Genomic DNA, 6,522 nt, shown 5'->3' on the forward strand with positions numbered 1-6,522 from the left:
GCGTGCTCTCTTGGGTGCCATTGATTTGTGAATAAAAGTATGTAAGAACTGATTTTTGATATTTATGAGAGGGTTTAAGTGTAGGAAGTTTGTGGGAGATATGTGGGATAGGTGTATGTATATATAGGGTGTGGAGTAGGTTAAATTAGATTAGGAGTGGGGTTGAGGGATAAAATCATGGGGTAATGGGAAAAGAATTCGTGGGTTTATGGGCTGTGATGGGTTTTTGTGTTTTTGTTTTTTTTTTTTTTTTCTGAACTGTAAAAAAATTTTCTGGAACTCGACCCCTGCGCGGCCGCTCAGCATTTCTGCGCGGGCACGCAGCAAGCTGCGCGGCCGCTCAGCATAGCTGCGCGGGCGCGCAGAGGGTCTCTGGAAAAAAAAATTTTCAGCTCCTTTTTTCTGTTTTTTTTGTATTTTTGGATAGGTTATTAACTTCTAAGGGTTCCTGTAACAACAATTCATGGGTTGCCTCCCACGCAGCGCTTCTTTTTCGTCATTAGCTTGACGTTCCGTACCTTTCTCAAGTAGTCAACAAAATGGCACTAACCACCTCTCGGTTTGCCATGTCCCCATAGTAGTGCTTCAACCGCTGACCGTTAACCTTGAATGCTTGGTCCGAATCATTCTCAAAAATTTCCACCGCTCCATGTGGAAACACAGTTTTGACAATAAAAGGTCCAGACCACCTTGATTTCAACTTCCCAGGAAAAAGTCGGAGCCGAGAGTTGAATAACAGAACTTGTTGCCCTGGCACAAATAACTTAGGATGTAGCTTCCTATCGTGCCACCTCTTCACCTTTTCCTTATACATTTTGTTATTCTCGTACGCTTGAAGTCGAAATTCATCAAGTTCATTAAGCTGAAGCATTCTTTTCTTACCAGCTGCATCTAAATCCAGGTTCAATTTCTTCAATGCCCAGTAGGCCTTATGCTCAAGCTCCGCCGGTAGATGACATCCCTTACCGTACACCAACTGAAACGGTGACATCCCAAGTGGAGTTTTGAATGCTGTTCTGTAAGCCCAAACAGCTTCATCGAGCTTTAAAGACCAATCCTTCCTTGACGGACAAACAACCTTCTCTAGAATGCGCTTTATCTCTCTGTTAGACACTTCCGCTTGACCATTTGTTTGCGGATGATAGGCAGTAGCTACTCGATGATTCACATTATAACGCTGCATCATAGAAGTGAACTTACGGTTGCAAAAATGCGATCCTTCATCACTTATGATTACCCGAGGCGTTCCAAACCTTGTGAAAATTTGCTTATGAAGAAAATTTAGCACTGCCTTTGCATCATTTGTCGGTAAAGCTTTAACTTCGACCCATTTTGAGACATAATCGACTGCCAGCAAGATGTACTGTTTATTGCAAGACGAGATAAAAGGCCCCATAAAATCGATTCCCCACACATCAAAGACCTCGACTTCAAGCATCACATTTAATGGCATCTCATCCTTCCTTGACAAATTTCCCACTCTTTGGCAACGATCACACCTTAAAACAAACTGATGAGCATCCTTGAACAAAGTAGGCCAGAAAAAATCTGCTTGCAGAATACGAGCTGCCGTCTTCTCACCTCCATAGTGTCCACCATAAACCGTGGAATGGCAGTCTCGTAATATCCCCTCCGTCTCACAGAACGGGATACATCTCCTGATGATCTGGTCAGCTCCCTGTCTAAATAAATATGGTTCATCCCACATATACCACTTCACCTCCTGCAAAAACTTCTTCTTTTGAGCGGATGTCAAATTAGGCGGCATTATATTGCTGACAAGATAGTTTACAATATCTGCAAACCATGGTTCTTCCTCCCGAATTGCAAACAACTGCTCATCCGGAAAAGATTCATTGATTAACGTCCTATCTAGTGAAGTAGAATCGGGATTCTCCAACCTAGAGAGATGGTCAGCTACTTGATTCTCAGTACCTTTTCTATCTTTGATCTCTAACTCAAATTCTTGAAGTAAAAGCACCCAACGAATGAGTCTCGGCTTTGAATCCTTCTTAGAAACCAGATAGCGAATAGCTGCATGATCAGTGAATACTGTTACTTTCGTACCAAGCAGATAAGATCGAAATTTCTCAAAGCCAAAGACTATAGCCAAAAGCTCCTTCTCAGTAGTGGTGTAGTTCAATTGGGCCCCATTTAAAGTCTTACTCGCATAGTAGACCACATGGAAGAGATTTTTCTTGCGCTGTCCCAGAACTGCACCTACCGTATAGTCACTCGCATCACACATCATCTCAAACGGTTCTGTCCAATCTAGTGCTGTAATAACTGGTGCCGTGATCAAACTCTCCTTGAGAGTCTCGAATGCTGCCAAACATTCATCATCAAATTTAAAAGGCACATCTTTCTCAAGTAAATTGCACAACGGCTTAGATATCTTTGAAAAGTCCTTGATGAATCGCCGATAAAAACCCGCATGACCGAGAAAACTACGGATTCCTTTCACCGAATTAGGTGGGGGAAGATTTTCAATGACTCCCACCTTGGCCTTGTCCACCTCCAGACCTTTGCTAGAGACCTTATGCCCAAGGATAATGCCTTCACGCACCATAAAATGACATTTCTCCCAATTAAGCACCAAATTAGTTTCCACGCATCTTTTGAGTACGGCGCGCAGATTATTCAAACATTCATCATATGAGTGTCCAAAGACGGAGAAGTCATCCATGAACACTTCGACGTTATTTCCAATAATGTCAGAGAATATAGCCATCATACATCTCTGAAAGGTGGCCGGGGCGCCACATAACCCAGACGAAACTCTTCGAAAAGCAAATGTGCCAAATGGACAAGTGAAGGTAGTCTTTTCCTGATCCTCTGGTGCAATACAAATCTGATTATACCCGGAATAACCATCCAGAAGACAAAAATACTCATGTCCCGCCAATCTGTCAAGTATTTGATCAATAAATGGGAGAGGGAAGTGATCCTTCCTTGTGGCTTTGTTCAATTTTCTATAATCCATGCATACTCTCCATCCTGTAACTGTTCGAGTAGGGATGAGCTCATTCTTTTCATTTGCGACCACAGTGATACCTCCTTTCTTAGGTACACATTGCACGGGGCTCACCCACGAGCTGTCAGAAATAGGATAAATGATGCCTGCATCTAGCCATTTCAGAATTTCTTTCTTCACCACCTCCTTCATGATCGGGTTCAGTCTTCGCTGCTGTTCCACAGTTGGCTTACTACCTTCCTCTAACAGAATTTTATGCATACAATATGAAGGACTTATCCCCTTGATGTCTGCTATGGTCCATCCTATAGCCGATTTGAATTCTCTCAAAATCCTTAAGAGCTTGTCTTCCTCACTACCTGAAAGGTCAGCTGAAATAATAACAGGTAATGTAGATGAATCACCTAAAAAAGCATACCTCAAGTGTTCAGGTAATGGTTTGAGCTACAAGATAGGTGCTTCCTCTATTGATGGTTTGAGCTTCCCTTCAGCATTCTTAAGGTCAGAAGTACCAAGAGATTCAAATGGTATGTCGAGCTTTCGCTTCCATGGAGAAGCGTTCAGATATTGTAATTGCTCGTTGTTATCTTCATCATCACTGTCAAATTCCCCCACTAAGGCCTTTTCCAATGCATCAGACATTAGCATGTGATCGAGTTCCGAAGTAACCACAGAATCAATCACATCCACTTTTAAGCACTCCTCATCTTCTGTAGGGAATTTCATTGCCTTGAATACGTTGAAGGTCACATCCTGATCTTGGACCCGCATAGTAAGTTCCCCTTTTTGCACATCTATCAAGGTACAACCAGTAGCCAAGAAAGGCCTCCCCAAGATTATGGGAATCTTCTTATCTTCCTCAAAATCCAGAATAACAAAATCAGCAGGAAAGAAGAGCTTATCCACCTTGACGAGCACATCCTCAACTATGCCCCTTGGGTAAGTAATGGAACGGTCAGCCAATTGTAGCGACATGTATGTGGGTTTTGGATCAGGCAGATCCAGCTTTTTAAAGATCGACAACGGCATCAGATTAATGCTTGCTCCCAAATCACAAAGGCACTTGTCAAAAGTTAGATTGCCAATGGTGCAAGGAATGGTGAAGCTTCCTGGATCTTTCAGTTTTGGTGGTAACTTTTGCTGCAGAACAGCGCTGCATTCTTCCGTGAGAGCAACGGTTTCAAGGTCATCCAGTTTCACCTTCCTTGAAAGAATAGTCTTCATAAACTTCGCATAACTAGGCATTTGTTCCAGAGTCTCAGCGAAAGGTATATTGATGTGAAGTTTCTTGAACACCTCCAGAAACTTCCCGAACTATCTATCCAGCTTTTGTTGCTGCAATCTCTTAGGAAAAGGTGGTGGAGGATAGAGCTATTTCTCCCCTGTATTAGCCTCAGGCAGAGTGTGTTCAACAGTAGTCTTCTTTGGTTCTGCCACTTTATCCTTCTGCTTAGATTCTTCATCTCTAACTTCAGCTTCGACTTCTTTTGCCTTTTCAGCATCAACTACTTTTCCAGACCTTAAGGTAATAGCCTTGACTTGCTCTTTAGCTTCCTTCGTGCCTGGTACTTCCGTGTCACTGGGAAGAGTGCCAGGTTGACGATTGAGCACTGCATTGGCTAATTGACCGATTTGATTTTCCAAGGTCTTGATAGAAACCGCCTGACTCTTGCACAACAGCTTAAGTTCCTCAAAATCAGCACTAGTAGGTGCAGCTGCACTTCCCTGTTGAGGATATGATTGCCTTGTAGCATACTGCTGTGGTTGCTGAAATCCAGGTGGGTTAAACTGTTTACTTACTCCTTGCTGATATGTTGGCTGAATAGCATTCTGATTATTTCCCCAGCTGAAATTTGGATGATTTATGTTGTTAGGATGATAGGTCGTTGGCACAGGCTGCTGTTGTCGCTGATAATTATTCACATACTGAACAGATTCGTTGACAAGAGAACACTGATCCGTAGCATGAGAACCTGCACAAAGCTCACAAACCATAGCTATTTGATTAACTCCATACGTAGCCAAAGAATCAACCTTCATTGATAGCGCTTGGAGCTGGGCTGCAATAGCGGTGGATGCATCAACTTCCAGAATACCTGCTACCTTGCCTGACGTCATCCTCTGAGTTGGGTTTTGATGCTCATTTGCAGCCATCGTCTCGATAAGATTGTACGCCTCAGTATAGCTTTTAGCCCATAAGGCGCCTCCAGCTGCTGCATCGAGCATGGGCCAAGATTGGGCCCCCAAACCATTATAAAAACCAGTGATTACCATCCAATCCGGCATTCCATGATGTGGGCATTTTCTCAACATTTCCTTGTAGCATTCCCAAGCCTCGCACATAGATTCTGTAGGTTGCTGCGCAAACTGAGTAAGAGCACTCCTCATAGCAGCAGTCTTTGCCATTGGATAAAACTTCACCAGAAACTTTTGCGCAAGATCTTGCCACGTAGTGATGGACCCGGCTGGTTCAGAATGTAACCAGTCTTTAGCCTTATCCCTCAGTGAGAATGGGAAAAGCCTCAACTTGATAGCCTCATCAGTCACGCCATTATACTTAAAAGTGCTGCAGATCTCGACAAAATTCCTTATGTGCATGTTGGGGTCTTCAGTTGCCGCTCCTCCAAAAGAAACAGAATTCTGAACCATCTGAATAGTGCCCGGCTTGATCTCAAAGGTGTTAGCTTGAATAGCCGGATGAAGGATGCTTGACTGAATGTCATCAATTTTAGGCCGAGAAAAATCCATAAGAGCTGGATCAGCTTGAACAATACGATCTCCCATGTTTACTGGTTCTTTCTGCTCAGTTCCTGAATCCGAATCCTCTAAATCTAACTTCTCCGGAGTATCAAGAACTTCGTCTTTCTCCTCAGCTGTATCTAAGGTCCTTTTGCGAGCACGAGAACGAGTTTGCATAAACGCTTGCTAAAGTACCTGAAACACAACCGAAAAGAGTAATTAACTACTACGTCCTAATCACTGAGTCCTAATGACCAATGATGGTAAGTACATAAACTAAACAAATACGCCGAGTCCCCGGCAGCGGCTCCAAAAACTTGTTAGGGCGAAATCACGCACTAATATCCACGCAAGTATACGCGTTCGCAAGTAATATAGAATACTTTCTAGTTCGTTCCCTCAGAGACTCAGACTAAGTTATTGTCTAATTAAACTCACTCACCAATGTATGATTACTTCTCAATGTTAAGATAATAACACTTAAAATTGTTGATTAAATATTAACTATAATTAACTACTTAATTAACCACTTAACTAACACTTCAATTTATCAATAATAAAACACTCATGAGATCACAACTTCATTATTACTTCCTTCTATAGCCATTGTTATTACCTTTAGCATGTGACAGTGATGACATTAATCGAATAACACGAAACTGATAAAAGCCAACTTTCATTGTACTAATACCATTCTACCAAACATCCACAATTAAGATAGAAGTTGAATAGTCATCAATTATGTTGAGTTCCTATATGTCTACAGAAATTGACAACACAACGATTTAAGCACAAGTTATCCCTTTTGA

The 6,522-nt window shown here is 42.3% G+C and overlaps 1 non-coding gene across 1 annotated transcript; it reads left to right on the forward strand.

The window, feature by feature from the left end:
- The first annotated feature begins 5,258 nt into the window (after positions 1-5,258).
- LOC141722437 (small nucleolar RNA R71) lies at positions 5,259-5,365 on the forward strand. Its single transcript, XR_012575456.1, has one exon. It is a non-coding gene; the product is annotated as a small nucleolar RNA R71 (small nucleolar RNA).
- The last annotated feature ends 1,157 nt before the right edge of the window (positions 5,366-6,522 follow it).

This window comes from Apium graveolens, chromosome 4 (assembly GCF_009905375.1).
Source record: "Apium graveolens cultivar Ventura chromosome 4, ASM990537v1, whole genome shotgun sequence".
NCBI lineage: Eukaryota > Viridiplantae > Streptophyta > Magnoliopsida > Apiales > Apiaceae > Apium > Apium graveolens.